Genomic DNA, 19589 nt, shown 5'->3' on the forward strand with positions numbered 1-19589 from the left:
CCCCCATCCGGAGGGGCGGAGTAGGGAGCGACCGAGCTCCGTGCTTTATTTGTCTCCGAATTTTCTTCCTAATGCTGCCTCGCACGCTGTGACACAAAAGAGGGGACTTTCTGGCGGCTCAGTGCGAGCCTCCGCGCCCGGCGAGTTGAAATCCCGGGTTTCCTCCCGCTGCGAGGCCCCGCTGTCTCCCCTGGGCCGGTGGCTCCCAAAGCTCGGTGGCCATGTGTAGGTTATTTGGGGCGCCGCAGCAAGGTGGTGCAGGTGAAAGGGAAGCGCGACGGAGGCCGGAGGCTAGGGGCGGGGGCAAGGGTGGGGCGGGGTGGGGCGGGGTGGAGGCTCCGCGGACCCACCCCCCAGCCCGGCGGCCGGGGCGGCGAGGCGAGGGCCGGGCAGTGGGTGTTGCCTTCTACCTCTGCGAGCGGGGAGGGGTTAGTTTCCCACAGGGGATTTCAACCATCACACTCAGAGCCCGCCTCCTAATCCTCGGGCGGAGCGGCTCGGGGGCCCCATTTTCTGGCAATAAAGCGACTTAGCGCCTGCGGAGCGAGCCCCTCCCCGCCACCGCCCCCGCCCTCGGCCCCACCCCGGGGCTCGCCCGCAGCGGCGGGGCTTTGTTTCTGGGGAGGAGGACCCGGAGCTCTTTTGTTTGGGGGTTTGGTGTTTTCACCCCCCCTCCCTCCACTTCATCCCGTTCCCCCACCCGCGCCTCTCCGGTTTCCTGAGCTGCGGGTTGCGAGGGAGGAGAAGCGGCGTCTTGCAACCCCCTCGGCTGGGCCCCGGGGTAATTCGATGCGGGCCTGGCGAGGCTCCCCGTGCTAGACCCGGGCTCGCGTCTCGGCAGCCTCCACCCACCGGCCCACCCTACATTTAGCGCATCATGTGATCCGGGTAAGTCATTTGCAAGTACAACAGTTCCCTGGGTTGCCCCCCATTCATTTCCTGAGAACTGCAGAGAGCAGCTGAGAGGCTCTGCCTGTGCGTGTGCGAGTGTGCGTGTGAGTGTGCGCGGGTGACGCCGTGTGTGTGCGAGTGAGTGTGTGTGTGCGCGCGCGTGTGAGAGAGAGAAAGGGAGAGAGGGGGACTCTGTGTGAGGGAAAGAAAACAATTTCTCCTGCTCTGCAGCTTCTGTTCAGGTCTGTGCCGATTCCGTTTCTTATCAAAATAAACAACCCCCTCCTCCTTTTTTTTTTTTTTTTTGCCATCCCAAATGAGACCGTATTCTCTTAACATGTTTTATTTTCCTTCTGTCATCTGCTCAAGTTAAATCATTTTGGTTGGTCTGTATTCTTAAAGGGGGAAAGTGTTGGGAAGCGGGAGGGGGCCCAGGGAGGGCGATGCTATTGCAAAGCAAGTAGCGTCCGTCGTTTCGTGGAGAAGAAAGAAGGAGCTCCCCCCGCCTCAATATATATATTTTTTTCTAAAAGAACTTGTCAAGTAACGTGAATTAAGCAAATGTTTTTCTATTCCTAGTGGAATTGTTGGTTGCAATGTTTGCCTGACAGTTGCCAAGGATGAGAAATAAAACACCAGTGCTGAATTGGGGGGGGGGGCGGGCTTGTGGAAGTATTGATAGTTTGCCCCCAAGAATAGGGCGAGTTCGGTGAATAGCTCCCGTACCGGGGCTGTGTGGGCTGTGGGTGTGCGCTGGAGAGAGTGGAGGGGAAGGGGTTAAGGCGGAGATGACACTGCTGGCAAGAATAGTGGTCCTGGTGCTACATTCATTATTGTCTCTGGTCGTAATGATGTGTAACTGTCACTTGCTACAGTGCTTCGTCCGTGGAAGTAGCCAGGGGCTGCCCCGTGGCTGTTATTTTCAATTACTGGGGACCCGGCCGGAGTTGACAAGGGGTAACTTTGCACGTCCACCCTGGCCCGGAAGCCCGCCTAGCCGGCCTAGGAGCCAATTCTTGCCTTAGAAGCTCGCTCCGAGGACTCGGACTTGACCTTAGCAACATTAGTTAGTGTTCTTCTTAGATGCTCCCCTACGGGTAGAAGCAATCCTGCTTTTGTTAGTTAGAGAACTGCCTATTAGAACTTTGAAAACTTTTATCTTTGGGGGAAAAGGGTGGGGTGCATTCAACAGTTCTATTTTGAAGTGTATTTGAGGCTAATGCTTGGAAAAAAGTACCAATTCCTTTGTTATATGCCCTGCAGCTTCCCAACCCCCTTCACCCTGTGTTTCGAGTTTTGCATACTTTAATAGTAATAGCCTTAATTCAGTTGATGAAAGCTGACTGTTGGGTTAGAGTATTAGTACGACGGAATGTGTAATCTGCATAAACAGTTTGTGTGGTTAATATTGTCAGCTCTCTAATTTAACTGTACAGATCATTTAAGTATGGTTCTATATGGGTTGTTTTAAGCAATCCCACTGGCTAATAGAATTCTCGGTGGAGCACTTGGATATTTTATTTTAAATCAGCTTTCGCATTCTCTGTTTCCCTGTAACACTAGGGAGATGAGCTGCTCTATTTACATTTAGTGCATGTGCATCTAGTGGCTTTGGTAGACACCTGCCAATCAAGTACACGTCATTCTGCAAACCCACCTAGCTGCCTCCATGCCCTTTTCTTACTGGAGGATAGAGTTGTTTAGATGAGTAAATGCTTTGAAATGAATTTGGTGGCGTTTTACAGCTATCCGCTTGTGATGGGGATAGACGTGGTCACTTGGGAGAGTGGGTGTATACCATGTTAGAAATGCTCTTTGAAATTGGCATTTAATAAAAACTTAACGCCCCCCCACCAAAAAAAAAAAAGATTTTTCTTTTTGCAGACCTCATTCAAATGTTTACATTTTGAAAAAAGAAAAACACCACAGGAATTGGTTATGATAAAGGGGTGTACTTTTAGGCTAGAAAATGTTTAACTGTAGAAGCTGAGTAGGAATAGGATGTTGAAGGACAAACATTTCAGTTGCATAAGTTATTCTTTATCGCTGCCGCTTGCTCAATCTGGAGACTACCTGGCGTATATTAAGCTGCTTTGAGTTGGGGAGAGAGCAATCTGAGGACACAAGAATTGGCAGAAATTTGTAATGTATTTAGGAAAGAGGTTTATTATTCTACCTTCTAATTCCTAACAATTATGAAATATACTTAAGCTGGTAAAATTTGGAATGTTTTCCCATAAAATGTTCATAGTTTATGAACTAAAACTGTGTAACTAATATAGCTGTGTCTGGTAAACAAAACATTCCTGAGGGGTTTCTGTTTATTTGTGAAGTGCTTCACTTATTTATTAAGGCGTATTTAAAAGATACTTCAGTCTGTTAAACTTCACTTTGGAATGCTTTGTATTACTGTTTATTGAATGAAAATTGTTGTGCTAATGAGCCCTTAATATTTATTTCTCCACAAAGTTCTTTCTCAACAACTGATTGCCATTTGGGAGAAAACTGGTCCTGGTGTAGCGTTTGAGACCTTGACCTCAGCAGCTCTTGGCTGGTGGTTGTTTCAGCAGCTCTTGGCTGGTGGTTGTTTACTACAGCTGCAGCCTATGTGTGTACAGAAAGGGAACGCACTGCAAACCCTAGTGTGCTCCCTTTCTGCTGGCCAAGGGAAAAACAAATGAGGATGCTTGATGGTCATTCCTAAGAGCATGCATCAGGCATATAACAGTGATAGTGTTCTGGTCATTTAAAAATATATACAGTATGTTCCTCAGGGATTACTTCCCCACCTCCTGTGAAAGGTAAACAGGGACTTTAATGGACTCAGAGTGAGTGTTAAATGTCATGTCATGAAGCAGGCTGTTATCAACTAAATGAACTAATTTGTTCTTAAACATAGGGTTTATTTATTTTTAAAAATTTCAGAAAGACACATAATGTGTCTCTAAGCTTAGGCCTCTAGGCCTATACTGAGGGCCTTTTAAACTCAAGCCAGTGTTGGTTAATCTAGTATTGAGTAACCTTATCAGGGAGGTGATATTGGTAAATAGTTGAATATATAAAGGTCCTGGACATTTTCACCATTGTACAAAATGCAAAGTGTGGAATTTCATATTTATGCAAATTAACATTAGAATAATCACATTAAAATAAGGGTGTCAAATGATCTGTTTTCATTATATTGTGAAAGAAACATTCTTAGAGTGTCACATTCATAAATCTAGATGTAGTTGATTTATGTATTAATACAAAGTAGTTCGTTCTACAAAACTAGCAATGGCAGAGACTCATTTGAAAAGTTATTTTTTTAAAAATAAGTTTCCCAAATTGTGCTTCCATATTGATTAATGAATAAGAGCTAAAAATCCCCAAAGTTTCATTCAGAATGGACACCAGGACTCTCTTTTTCTTTTAGAAAACAACTTGCAGTTTTGTAAATAATTCCTAAGATAGGTTTCAGTAGCTTACCTCTCTCATTTACATTTTGCTAGTAGAGTGGAAATATCTATATCTTGCCCAATGTTCGTTTATTTCTCATTTTGAAATTCTTATTTATTTGTTTTTCAGTCTGCCAGTTATGCACAGCTTTCAGTTTTATGTACAAAATGTAAGTGTAAAAATATTAAAATTAAATCACTGGCAACACCCTATAACCACAGCCTGAACTCATCTGTCACAGCTACCCCTCCCAAAATCAAAATGCACATAAACAGATGGGCCTTGCCCTGTGCCCAGAAGGTCAACGGCCGTAGGTTCTATGAGACCTGCTTGGTGGTTTCTGTGTCCCAAGTCTGCCCAGAGGACTGTCCGGCTGCAGCTGGCCAGAATTCATTTTCAGGGCCTGTACCGGCCACACCCCATCTGATGTCAGCTTTTGAGTTCTGTGGTGGAGAACACATGCTGTGGATTAAATGGTTACTTTCTCTATATATTCTCGGTAATTATGTTACAAAAGGATTTTTCGGTTTGGGGTGTTTATTGTCTTAAAAGTGGCTACTTGAGTAGTCATGTTGTTCCATACAAATTTGTTTTGGTCTGGCAGTAGATTACAGGATATTCACTCAGAGAATTTTGCCCTGGTATGCCCCCCCCCCCAAAAGTTGTACTTTTATTTATTTATTTTGTTAATTTCATGGTATATATTTTAAAATGTTTTTTAGTACAGTACTTGAACTGGTCTAAACAGTATTGCTACTTAGGTACAAGTGGACTAGTCTATAGCCCTTGTAATTTGCTGTATTGCTGCAGGAAAGATGAGGGGGGAAACATGGGAGAGCTTTGGGGTAGTTTTCCTGCTCTCAGCAGAGGCTATAGAAGCTGCCACTGTTAACCAGCTGATGGCCGAGATACCCAGGATTTGTGCTCCAAGTGCTACATCCACCATGCTTATCAGCATACAGTAGACCCCCAGTCCCCCCTTATCCATGGGGGATATGTTTCAACACCCCAGTGGATGCCTGAAACTGTGGATTGTATGGAACACCATGTATACTGTCTCCTCCCATCTATATGTATCTTTTCACTTAAAGGAAGCACTTTATGGCTTCCCTTTGGCATATCCTAATTACTGTCAGCCCTGTTCTTGCACTTTGGGGTCATTATTAAAAATAAGGGTGACTTGAACACAAGCATTCTATCTGATAACCTAGAAGGCTACCAAGTGACTAAGGGGTTGGGACCATATACATGTGGACAAGGGGATGGGTCACATCCTGGATGGGACTGAATTGGATGTTGAGATTTCATCACGCTACTCAGAACAGCAGCCCATGGTTTAAAATTTCTGGAATGTTCCATGCAATGATTTTTGATCAAGGGTACTGAAACCTTGGAAAGCAAAACTGTAGGTAAGAGGGGGGGGGAGGCTACAGTATATGACTTTTCACAATAATTTCTGGCATGACGTGTAGGTATATTCTATGTATACATATATTCACCATCTTATGTATGTGTATATATATATGTATATATATAATATTTATGAATGAATTTTTATATTCTTTATCTATATTTGTACATACCCCCTCTACCATATACATTCTGACCAAAAATTACAGTAAAAAGTTCCCCCTACTCACTTATATAAAAAAGCAGGGAAACACATAGTTTGTTTTTTCAAATTCTATGTTTAGTAGTACTATTCCTGCTTTTTTTAGATTAACAAGCAAACTCATTACAAAACATGGAAACAACACCCTCCCCCCAGACAAAACAATAAACCTCACGGCAACAAGATGGGTAATTGTAAAAAAATGAAATAACTTAATTTTTTAAAGAGATTTTATTAGTTATTTTTAGAGTGAGGGGGAAGGGAAGGAGAAAGACAGGGAGAGAAATATCAACATGTGGTTGCCTCTCACGGTCCCCAAACTGGGGGCCTGGCCTGCAACCCAGGCATGTGCCCTGACTGGGAATTGAACGTCAAACCTTTGGTTCACAGGCCAGTGTTCAATCCACTGAGCCACACCAGCCAGGGCTGAAATAAACAACTTTAAAGAAAATCTTCATTTATTTCATAATTAGGTTTCTGCTAAGATTATATATCCTGGAAATATCAGTTTGAGTCAGGACTCTCTTGCTTACTAACTCTGCATAACCTTGGTTAAATTTCTGAACCTCTTTGAATCTGTAAAATGGGAAGAATAATACATTGCTTACAGGGCTGTGGTGAGGGTAACATGAGATAATGTGTATAAAAATATAAAGTACTGGTGTGGCAACTGATTTCACAGGAAAACCATTCCCTCCCTACTCCCTACCCCCTGCCCTAAAAGATTGGAACTTTCCAGCCTCTCAAAGTGAGCATATAAATTACACTTATGGAGAAGGAATTTCTGAGTGTGGGTAGAAAACTTCTGGCAGTCAGAGGTCATGAATTCCATTCCTGTCTAACCAGAGATTTGCTCCATGACCTTGAGAAGGTCACTCTTAAAAAGTTTCTATGTAGCTGGTATAAAAGTTGCTATTAACACTGTGTAAAGCAGGTGAAACATCTGAGATTTTTCAAAGAAAAGAAATAGATGAAAATTCAATTCCCCATGATCAGTTACAGAAAATTGAAAATAAAGATCAACAATGATTATTTAGAGATTGTAAATCTATAGGCTACTTCTTTAATGAGTCAGCTAAAACTTCTATCAACAGGTCATTAAAAATGTCCTTAATTTTGTTTTATAGAATCATTAAATTTATGCTGTTGTAGTAAAATTTAGAACAGCCTATTGAGCTGCAAATGCCTAGTTAAGCCAAGATTCTGTTGATTAAGCTATGTCTGATTTATGACTTAGTGTCTTTTGGTTAGACTCAGACATTGTTGCAACACAATATATGCATCATAAATGTAGATGATGGCGATCTTAAATGGGTATTTGAAAAATTATTGAACATGTTTTGTTTATATGCACAGCTTTCTGCCATGTACATTTCTCAAATTTCTCTAAAATTTGAAAAAATTAAGAACAATATTAATTTACATAATTTCTCCCTAGCTATATTTTCTCCAGTTAAAAAACAAAAAAGTACTTTTTCAGACTTGGCCTAAACTCTCTATTCTTACAAGAGCAAAGAACAAACACAAACTAGCTCATCAATATAACTCACTTTATAGACTCTTTCCACGTCACACACATACCTTGCCTAACTCCTATTCATGGTATAACAATCACTGTTAAACCTCACTTTTTGTGTGACTCTTATATATCATCCCGTGCTTTAAGATTATGCCAGGCACCAGTCTGTATTCTTTGGCCCTGTAGCACAATTTCTGGTGTAATTGCTTCTTGATTTGCCTTGTCCCCTCCCAATAATAGGCCCCATGAGAGCAGGAAATGAATCTTCTTCATAGTTACTTTACTGGCTTCTAACACAGTGCTTAATATAGTGACTGATTATATAGTGCTAAATACTTATTGAAAGAACAAATTGAGGAATGGAGTCCATGTGATGACCCTTCAGTAGCTAAATGCCAATATCCTTGTCATTTCCTACCTAAGTCTTTTTATCTCTGGCTAAATATATTCAACTCTATTAGACATTCCACAGTTCACTACATTTTTAAAAATATTTTTTCTTCTTGAAAAATGAAACCTTGCAGCGGAGTCAATGCTGGATTTGAAACCTCTAACCAGTTCTTAGCTAACTGTGCAAGTTAATTCTCCAAGTCTTAGTTTACTCATTGGTAAATAAAAACAGAAAGAACAAATAATGTCAACATTGCAGGATTTTTCTGAGGATTCCAATTTGGTAATATTTGGAAAGCATCTAGTATATAGAACCTTATACATACTTAGTGCTTGATGATAATAGTCTGCTCCAATATATTGATTCCTGTTTTAAAAGCAGCCATTCATAATGAATGCTAGCACAAAATAAAATAGCTATTCGTTATTGTACAGCTACTATAATACAGAAATTAGGCACTGTGATTTTTTTTTTCTTTTTTTTAATTTTTATTTTTGATTTTAAAGAGAGGGGAAGGGAGGGAGAAGGAGAGGGAGTGAAACATTGATCATTGCCTCTCGCAGGCACCTTCGACTGGGGATTGAACCCACAACCCAGGCATGTGCCCTGATCAAGAATCAACCAGAGACCTTTTGGTTTGTGGGAAGACACCCAACCAACTGAGCCACACAGGCATGTGTTAGCTTTTTTATAAGTACTCTTTAGTAAACAAGTTTGTGTAGTTGACTTTCAAATAACTGAGACTTTGGATATTATATATTGGTACCCTTAAAGTACCTTTTACACACTGAATTTTGGCTTATGAACATCAATTTATGAATGCATTTTTTTTTTATCTATTGTGTGGCAATGCTTTTGCCAAGTGACATCCTTGTACCACATCCTCATGACTTTGCCACATTTGAAAAAATATTTGAAAATTTTACTTTTTGTCTTTCATTAACAAAATGAATAAAAAAAGAGGAAAATAAAAGTGCTTCTTTTAGTTATGAGAAACAGTATATTATCCTGATAACAATTGAGACAAATCATTAAATACACTGAAAAGTAAATCTTTACTGAAAATAATTAATAGAGTTAAGCTGATAAATTGGGTAAAAATAATATTGTAGAACACACAAAATGTTATATATTTTTTTTCTTTTTTTTTTTAAAGATTTTATTTATTATGTGCCATGACCAGGAATCGAACCAGCGACCTTTCAGTTTGCAGGACAGTACTCAGTCCACTGAGCCACACTGGCCAGGGCTATACATCTATTTTTAATGACAGTATTTAATAGATTGTGTTTAATTACAAATTTTATAATTTTTTTCTGTCTCTGGGGACGGGTCTTTTAAAACATGTCTGGTCCCTTGACTTATACTTATTTGAGTTCTGAACAAGTTTTCAGGAGTGTGTTGCATATGTATACAAAAAGAGATTCCTGCCCTGGCTGGTGTGGCTTAGTTGATTTTGAACATTGTCCTGTAACTGAAAGGTTGCGGGTTTGAGGCCCAATCAGGGTGCATACCATGCCCAATCTGGGCATGTACCATCCCTGGTCTGGGTGTGTATGGGAGGCAACTGAATGATGAGAAACATCAATGTTTCCCTTTCTCCCATCCTCTTTTTCTAAAAAGCAGTGAAAAAATATCTTTGGGTGAGGATTAAAAAAAAAAAAAAAAAAGAGATTCCCTTCTTTATTAAAGAATACTTATTGAGTACATGTGTATGATATTTTGTTTTCCATTTTATAGATGTGGAAACTGATTTTCACCAAGATAATGCCATCGTTATCAGTAGCCAGTTAGTTTAACAGCAGAGATTTGAACACTGGAAAGCCTTTGAACTTCTCTTGTGTTACTTTTACTTCCCTCCATCATTAAGTAGATTTTCCAGTTAGTTTTATTATAGAGTAGAACAAAAATTGAGAGTACATACTACTAAATATTGTATTAAGTGCATTATTATTTTTTTTAATTTTTTTTGAGCAGCAAAGCGAGGTGTTTATTCACGAGTCTGCAGAGTCGGGCACACCACCAGCCAGGAGAATGTGTCTAAGTGCATTATGTTGTCGTAGATTATATTGACATAGTACACTTACTAGAATACATTGACTAGAATATTTACTTCATACAGAAGGCAGTTCTGTGTTTGCTAATTAATGTATGTATTGGGTTAACCAAAAGTTTGTTTAGTTTTTTCTGTAAGATGACTCTAGTAGTGCTTAATTGTCTATAACTTCATTTGAAATAATTTTTTGTTTTTTGCTTTTTACTTTCCCTTGAAATTGCTTTTATGGGGGGGGGGTGGAGGAAAGGATATCGAAGGTGCAGTGCAAAACTAGTATTTACTTTGACCAAAACATTATATCCTATGTTAAAAAATAATAATTTTATCAAAACCAAATTTCAATCACAGTTACGCATGATTTTCAGTTAAAGGTCCTAGTTGAAATTGCACTTTGCAGGTAATTTGATAGAGTCCCATTAGTGCTCTATTGTATTGTGACAGCTGTCATATCAGCGTGCATTTAAAAAAACAACATAAAAATTGCTGAATTTTTGTGTAGCCATTTTAATATTGAAGATGGAAGAAGATACGCAACATTTTTGGTGTATTATGCTTTATTATTTCAAGAAAGGTAAAAATGCACCTGAAACACAAAAAAAGATTTGTGCAGTGTATGGAGGTGTTGTGACTGATTGAATGTGTCAAAAGGGGTTTGTGAAGTTTCGTCCTAAAGATTTCTTGCTGAAGATTTTTCCATGGTCAGGTAGACCAGTTGAAGCTGATAGTGATCAAATCGAGACGTTAATTGAGGACGTTATACCACACAGGAGATAGCTGACATACTCATAGTATCCAAATCATCAAAGTTATTGGTGAAAATGAAAAACGTGTCTTTTATTTTACAGAAAAATATATACGGGCTTTTTGGCCAACCCAATACTAAAACAAATTATGAGACTTAATTAAAAAAAAGATTTAGAAGGCAACTCCTACAGGGCGTTCCATAGTGGTAATAAAAGACGAGTAGATTCTGGTTAATATGTGTTTTGCTACTTGATAAAGCTATTAAAATCAGAGGCATAATAAAAGTAATAAAAAACACTATATAAAAATGCCTACTTATCCATTTGAACTATACTTATTTAGCTTCTACCATGTATCTGGAATCCTTGTGAACATGAGTAGGACATCACATTAACAAGCTGAAAATCAAGTAGAGGAGGCAAGACTCCTGTAGATAATTAAAATACAAAGTAATTTGTGATAAGTAGACGAAGTGCTGTAAGTTCCTTTAAACAAAATGCATGGGGAAGACATTGCTTCTCTCTGAGAAGCCAGTGTTTCAGGGCCTGGCAAAAATCCTTCATGGAGATAGTTTACATTTTATAGAAAAACAAAGCAAACCTTCAAGTGGAAGAAAGTATTAAAAAGGTATTCTGGCAGCTGTGGTGATTTCACACCCTTTCTGTTATCTTTTAGAGCTGATGACTTTATGGTGTTTTGGTTAAGCTTCTGTCGTTTGCCATATCATGAAAAAAATTTCTTTTCCAAAAATAAATCCTGGGATATACTTGGCCAGTAGAACATGTAGTGTTATAATGAGTTTAGGGAAAGTTTATTTGGGCAAAACAAACAATAATAATGAGTGAATACAATTTTAAAATATACTTCATGTGATATTATCTAATAAAATTTTTTATATTGCTTAAGAGATTTGATGTATATTATTTATAAATCATACATATTTTAGGCTTGATCAAAAATCTTTGAATATAGGAATAAGAATATTTTTTAAAGAAGAACCATGGAAGGATAAACTAAAAAACCAATCAGTTTTACAGAAGGTCAGAGTCAATTGTAGTTTATCAGAGGTGTTGCTTGAAAGGATATTTATTGATTTATTTATTTTTAGTCATTGCTTTTTTATTGTATTTTTCCCATTACCATTTATCTCCCTTACACCCCCCCACAATCACCATCCTGTTGTCCATGTCCTTGAGTCCTTTTTCCATTTTCTCAATCCCTCCACCCCTGACCCCAACCCCACTAGCTGTCAGCCTGCTCTCCGTCTATGAGTCTGTCTCTGTTTTCCTTGTTAGTTCAGGTTATTCATTAGATTCCACATATGAGTGAAATCATATGATGCTTGTCTTTCTCTGACAGGCTTATTTCACTTAGCATAACGTTCTCCAGCTCCATCCATGCTGTCACAAAGAGTAAGATTTTTCTTCTTTTTTATGACTGAGTGGTATTCCATTGTGTACATGTCCCATAGTTGTTTTATCTACTCATCTACTGATGGACACTTGGGCTGCTTCCCTATTTTGGTGGTATTTAGAAAGAAATTATACTTAAAATAGGTTATATATTTATAGAATGAAATTCTCCGGAATGTGCATTAACTTTTCTACTTTAGGTATAAATACAGGACACTTAAGCAAACACAGAATATTTTATTTTGAGAGTATTTAATGAGAAAGAACTCTTAATGAGTCTATAAAGAGCATTTGATGGAATTATTGTACACTGAGCCTTCTATTGAGTATATTGAGACTAGACCAGGGCTGGAGGCTGATGGAATTGTGTTTTATTTGTAAATAGCATGGTAATTAAGACAGTTTAGAATACTTGAAAACTGTGGGCTAGCACAAAATGGCTTAGTGCATGGCATTTTACAGAGTGGTTTTAGTTTCATCTTGACAATCCTATAACATAGATTGGACATATTACCATTTTATTAAGGAGGAAATTAAAGTCACATGAAGGTAAAATAACTAGAAGGTGCCTGAGTGAAATCTAGAACTTTGATTTCTAACACCAGTAAAATACGTTTTTTCATTTCATTCCTCAGCTCTCTTTCTAACTTTTACTTAGTCTTAATAAGCCAAAATTTTCAAAGTCCACTTTGCACAAAAGAAGTGCCACAGTCTAGTGTCTAGCTCGTGTGAGATAGATGTTCATTGACTATTATTGACTGAATTCCTATCCTCTTCCAAAATGCACTTTAGAAGGACATTTTTAAGAAACCCTCGTTTTTGTTAGCCCAGAGATATCAAGTTGATCAATCCTGGAAGAAACTGTGCAGTTCAAGGCATCCATAATTCTTTGAGGAAAGTTAGGGAGATGGTTCATCTCTTATTATGTACCAGGACTTGTGCTGAGAATACAAAGGTAAGTAAAACAGGGCCTTTGTCCTGAAGTATAGGCAGGTCACAGAAAGAGCAGTGCAGCTAAGCCCCAACGAAGGGCCATACTGGCGTATTCTGGATTAGTGTATTTTCTTCATTTAGATTTTTAATGTACCTAAAAATAATACCCTACAATATTTTTAGATTTATGTTTTAGTTTCTTTTAAGTAGTTTTAATCTTACCAGAAAAGCTTTTTCCATGTAAGCATGTGATTTTTTTAAGTTTTTCCTCTTTCAAAAAAATGTATATTGCACATTTATTGTATTTAGAGTGTATATGATACATTTTAAAGGCAATTAACTCTTTTAATGTTTACAACCGGCTCCAAGCTAGGCATTTATAGTGTTTATTTTTTATTTTGATTTTTTCGAAGCTCTCAACTATAAGGGCACTTCTACTTATAGTATTTAAATGTGACTTTATTATTACTATTATGCCTCAGTTTTTTAATGAACACAATTTACAGTCTGTAGGAAATAAGCTTTGTTTTCCAGAAACTCACTTATTGGGTAGCATTTGCAAATATACCTCTCTGATGAAAGTAGATATACATGTGTACAGACTTGAAACTTTATTTTTTAGTAAACTCATTTTTTTCTTTTTTACTTAGCTCCCCTTCTTCCTTTCACCAACAATAGCATTCTGTCCCCTTATAATCCATGTCATCAGAACCACTGTGTGTCCTTTTATATTTTTCTCCATACCATAAATGTGTTAACACACATTTACACAAGGTTTTTTTGAGCGCTGCTTATAAAAATTGGTTTATTTTTTGGAAACGATTTTCAACTGAGTTTTCTCTCTCTGTGTCTTTCTCTCTTTCTTGTATGTGTATTTATTTACTTTAATGTATTTTTTCCATTACCGTTTTACCCACATACTCTCTTCCACCCTTTCCTCCCCGCAGTCACCACACTGTAGTTCATGTCCATGAGTTTTCTCTTGTTTTCTTTTTTTCTTGATTCCTTCATCCCTCCAACGCTCCCTGCCCCCGAAGCTGTCAGCCTGCTCTCTATCTATGAGCCTCTCTCTTGCTTGCTAGTTCAGTTTGTTCATTATTTTTTGGAAACTATTTTCAACTTAGTTTTTTCATTCAGTACTGCCTAAGGGAAATCTTTACACCCAGCTGCTATAGCTCTAATCCATTAAAAATAAAAAGCTGTTGCATAATATTCCAAGGTATGGTTATTTCATAGTCTATTTAACCATTAATTGATTGATGGGTAATTTTTTTTCCAGTTTTTGCCACTAAAACCAATATTGTGATAAATATATTTATATCTGTACTCTGGGGACCTATGAAATAGATACCCAGGGTGGAATTACCATTTCAAAATGTTGCCACATTGCTTTAAAAACAAAAAAGGCTATAAGAGTTTATGTTTTTAGCAACAATGCAGGCAATAACCCTTTCCTTGAAACTCCATCATCAATAGTTGACACTTTTCCAGTCTGATTGTTGTGTGTAGTCGTATCTCATTGCTACTATGAATTCGTATTTCCCAACTGCTAGTGACCTTGAACTGCTTTTCCTATGTTTGTAATTTAATTGGAATTGTTCTTCTTAAGAATTGCCCTTTATATTATTTGTCCATTTTCTATTTGGTTGTTGTCCTTTTGTGGGAATTCTTTATATATTACAGCTGTTAATTGTTTGACTGATACCTGGATTGCAAATAATTTTTCCAAACTGTTAAAGGGATAGCTTTTGATGTATAACATTTTTAGTTTTTATATTATTGATTCTTTTTATTTCTGTGTCTGTTTTTCTTAAGGTTTTCTCCATTTATAAAATAGACATGTAATCTCCTACACTTAGATTTAATTTTTCTTTCCATTTTGGTCTTTAGTCCATTTGGAATTTTTAGTTGCATGTAGTATAAGAAGGGTTCTGCTTTTCTTTACTTTCAGTTGCATAATGAATCCATTATGTCAGTACCATTTTTAAGATGATGTATTGTTTTCCCAGTAAATATAATTCCACAATTGTCTATCTTATATTCTTTTATATCCTATGAGTACCAGATTTTATTCTTTTTAAAATAATTTTCTTAGGTATTTTCACACAGGTAAATAAAATTCAATTTTAATGAATATTTTTTATCCATTATCCCACCATTCTGGGCCCCCAAATACACAAAAACCCTGTTGTGATTTTAATTGGAATCACATTGTTATAGTCTGGGGACAATTAACATTTTAACGTTATTTTTAGTGCATTATACCATCTCAATTCAAGTTCCTGGAATGTCTTGTCTTCAAATAGAAATCTTTTTTATTTGATGATATATTATTATTGTTTTTAAAAAACTCCTCACCTGATGTTATGTCTTTCATTGATTTTAGGAGAGAGTGAGAGAGAAAGAGAGAAAGGGAGGGGGGAGAGAAAATGAGAGAGAGAGAGAGAGAGAGAAAGAGAAAGAGAAAGAGAAATATTGATTGACTGTCTCCCCCACATGCCCAGACCAGGGATCAACCTGCAACCTAGGCATGTGCCCTGATTGAGGATCAAACTGTAACCTATTGGTGGATGGCATGATGCTCCAACCACTGAGCAACCCTGTCAGGGCTATACTTCAAAATTATGTTAATACTTTATTTTTAATAATTGTTTTCTCTATAATTTAGTTTACATAATTTATAATTTTCTGGCATTTTATATCTATTGAGATAACATGTTTTTCTTTTATATTGTTGATAATACTGAATTAATTGCATTGTTTTATTTTTGAATGTTATATCAGACTTCCATTCCTTGTATAAGTCTTACTTGGTCTTGATATATTCTTATTGTGTATATCTGTGTTTGATTTTCTAATACTTTGTTAATAATTTAAAATATATATATGATTATATAAGATAATGGTCTGCAGACTTTTTAAAAAATTATTATTTTTTAAAGATTATGCTATTATAGTTGTCTCAATTTTTCTGCCTTTGTCCCCCTCCACCCAGTACCCTCCACTCCCTCAGGCCTTCCCCACACCACTGTTCATGTACATGGGTCATGTGTGTAAGCTCTTTGGCTACTCCATTTCCTGTACTGTACTTTACATCCCCATGGCTATTCTGTCACTACCAATTTGCGCTTCTTAATTGCCACACCTCTTCACCCATTCCCCAACATCCCTCTCCGATCTGGAAACCATCAAAATGCTCTCTATATCCATGATTCTGTCTCTGTCCTTCTTGTTTACTTTAGTTTTTAGATTCAGTAGTTGATAGATATGTATTTATCACCATTTTATTGTTCATAGTTTTGATCTTCTTTTTCTTAAATAGGTCCCTTTAATATTTCATATAATAATGGTGTGGTGATGATGAACTCCTTTAGTTTTTTCTTGTCTGGGAAGCTCTTTATCTGGCCTTCAATTCTAAATGAGCTTTGCTGGGTATAGCAACCTTGGCTGTAGGTTCCTGCTTTTTATGACTTTGAATATTTCTTGCCAATCCCTTCTAGTCTGCAAAGTTTGTTTTGAGAAATCAGCTGACAGTCTTATGGGGATGCCCCTGTAGGTAACTAACTGCTTTTTTTTTTTTTTTTGCCACTTTTAAGAGTCTCTATCTTTAACCTTTGACATTTTATTACGCTGTGTCTTGGAGTGGGTCTCTTTGGATCCAACTTGTTTAGCACTCTGTGTTTCCTGGACTTGCATGTCTACTTCCTTCACCAAATTAGGGACATTTTCTTTCATTATTTTTTCAAATAGATTTCCCATTTATTGTGCTTTCTCTTCTTCTTCTGGCACCACTATGATGCGAATGTTGGAACACTTGAAGTTGTCCCAGAGGCTCTTTACACTATTCTCATGTTTTTGCATTCTTTTCTTCTCTTGTTCTGATTAGTTGTTTTTTGCTTCCTTATGTTCCAAATCATTGATTTGATTCTTGGCTTTATCCACTCTACTGTTGTTTCCCTGTAAATTGTTCTTTATTTCAATTAGTGTATCCTTCATTTCTGACTGGATCTTTTTTATGCTGTTAAGGTCCTCACTAAGTTCCTTGAGCATCCTTATAGCCAGTGTTTCGAACTCTGCATCTGATAGATTGCTCATCTCCATTTTGTTTAGATTTTTTTCTGGAGTTTTGATCTGTTCTTCCATTTGGGCCATGTTTCTTTGTCTCCTTATTTTGGCAGCCTCTCTGTTTGTTTCTATGTATTAGGTAGAGCTGCTATGACTCCCTGTTTTGATAGCATGGCCTAATGTAATAGGTATCCTGTGGGGTACATGGCATAGCCTCCCCTATCACTCAAGCTGGGTACTTGAGGAGTATCCTTTGTGTGGGCTATGTGTACCCTTCTCTTGTAGCTGAGCCATTATTGCTGTTGGCATATCAGTGGAGGGATTTACCCAAGCCAGTCAACTGTAGGCCCTGGCTCTGACCACTGACCACCAACCTTTGCCCTCCATGGTAGATCAGCTGTGCAGGGGCAGGGTGCTGTACTTGTCCACTGGGTGTGCAGGCTCTGGGATTTCCCAGGTGGTGCAGGACAAGGTCAGCTCCCACCTGTATTCTGCCTGAGCCTTGCTGCATGAGTTATAAAGCCATCTGATATGTCTGCTACTTGTGTTGGGCTTGGAGATTCCCAGGTGAAGCTGAACTGTGAATCTAGGCTGGCTGCTGCTAGTGCCTTACCTGGGGCCACTTAAGCAGAGGTACGAGTTTGGTGGCTTTCTGAGGCTGGCTGTTGCTTCTTTGATAGGATTTAGGAAATTGTGAAGCATAAGGGCAAGACCAACCATTCATATGGAAAAGCCACGGTTAACAGTTTGGGTGGACCCATAATCTGGGTTGGATGGAGTCTCAGGGGATCTCCAGGGCCAGGCAAACAGTGTTAGCCAGGTTGATGGAGTATTAGATATGGCACCCGTATGTTGGCTCTGAGACTCTGTGAGGGGAACATTCAGACAGGGGCAGTAGCCTCTGCCTGCCTTTGTGTCTCAGAGAAAACTGTCCCCCAGCTCTCGCCTTGATGCCAGATACTTCAGTTCCTCACTCTATGCCACTGGTGCCTTTCAAGCTGCTACCCTAGTGCTGGAGCTCAAAGGGAGTGAGTCTGATTAAGTCTGTGGGTTGGTTCTTTAAAGAGGAACTGATGAGACTCCAGCAGTTTCTGCCACTGACTCAATCCCCTCAGGTTTTTAGAGCCAGAAGTTATAGGGACTTATCTTCCTGGCAGTGGAATCCTGGGCTGGGGGACCTGGTGTTGGGCTGGGACTCTTTGCTCTTAAGATTTCCCTCCCAAAATTTTATCCATCACATGAGGATATGGGACCATCCTGCTCTGTGTCTGTACCCTTCCTACCAGTCTGTCTGGATGTGGTTTCTTTTATTCTGCAGTTGTCAGGCTTCCCAGCCAACTTGCTTTCTGATGGGTCTGAGTGATGGTTGTTCTATATTTTAGTTATAATTTTGATGTGGTTATACAAGGAGGCAAGCCATGTTTACCCATGCCACCACCTTAACTGGAAGTCAGGTCTGTAGTTTTTATTCTTTTCTTTTAATGTCTTTATCTGATTTTGCCCTTAATGTATCGTGGGCTTTCTAAAATGACTTGGGAGGTGTTAGATTCTCTTCTGTTTTTTGGAATAGTTTGTTTAGAATTGATATTACTTCTTCCTTAGAAGTGTGAAGTGTGGAAGAATTCACCAGACACTGTATCTGTGTTTAGAGGCTTTTTTTTGTGGGGAGGTTTTTTTTTTTTTTTTAATTTTTTTTTTTATTTTGGTTTTTCAATTACAGTTGTCCCCTTTTCCCCTAATTTCTCTCCCCCACCCAACCCACCCCCTCTCCCGCAATCATATCCCTCCCCGTTGTCCATGTCCATGAGTCTTTTATATAGGTTCTTTGACTAATCCCTTCCCTTACTTATCCCCCTTCTCTCCCTCTGTGGGGAGGTTTTAAACTATACATTTAATTTATTAATACATATAGGACTATTCAGATTACATATTCATTTTTGAACGAGACTTCTTAGTTTGTATTTTTGAAGGAATTGGCATTTTAATCTAAATTATAGAATTTATTGGCATAAAGTTGTTTAAGTTCTCCTATTCTTTTTATATTTATGGGATCTGTACTGATAATTTCTGATGTTGAGGCCTTGTAACTTTTCTGTTTTTGTCTTGATCATTCTGACTACAGGGTTAACAATTTTATCAATGTTTTGAAAGAACCAGTTTTTGGTTTCATTAATTTGTTTTCTAATATTTTACTTTTTAGCAATTCATTGATTTCTGATCTTTATTATTACCTTCCTCCTGATTATAGAGGTTTAATTTGTTCTTCTACTTTCTTAAGATGGAAGCTTAGAATATTCATTTGAAATCTTTTTTATGTAAAAATATAATTTTTACTATAAAGTTTACTTTGAGCACTGCTCTTTTAAATTTTCATTCAATAAAAGATATTTTCTAATTTCCATTGTGATTTCTTCTTTGACCTTGGATTATTTAGAATTATGTTGTTTAATAGTCAAAGACTTGCAGATTTTGCATATCTTTCTGATATTGTTTTCTAGTTCAATTCCATGGTTTTCCAAGAATGTATA

At 38.1% G+C, this 19589-nt stretch overlaps 1 protein-coding gene across 2 annotated transcripts in view; it reads left to right on the forward strand.

Moving 5' to 3' along the window:
• The first annotated feature begins 609 nt into the window (after positions 1-609).
• Positions 610-19589, forward strand: part of KLF12 (KLF transcription factor 12) — a 411687-nt gene continuing 392707 nt past the window's right edge. Inside the window, exon 1 of one of the 2 annotated variants that reach the window (XM_090258533.1) lies at positions 610-888. The gene's annotated coding sequence lies outside the window, so the exon portion shown is untranslated. Of the gene's footprint in view, positions 889-965; positions 1134-19589 lie in introns of those variants that run through there. The other variant, XM_090258532.1, reaches the window with a different exon arrangement.

This window comes from Furipterus horrens, unplaced genomic scaffold (assembly GCF_987537825.1).
Source record: "Furipterus horrens unplaced genomic scaffold, mFurHor1.1.pri manual_scaffold_12, whole genome shotgun sequence".
In the NCBI taxonomy this organism is placed as follows: domain Eukaryota; kingdom Metazoa; phylum Chordata; class Mammalia; order Chiroptera; family Furipteridae; genus Furipterus; species Furipterus horrens.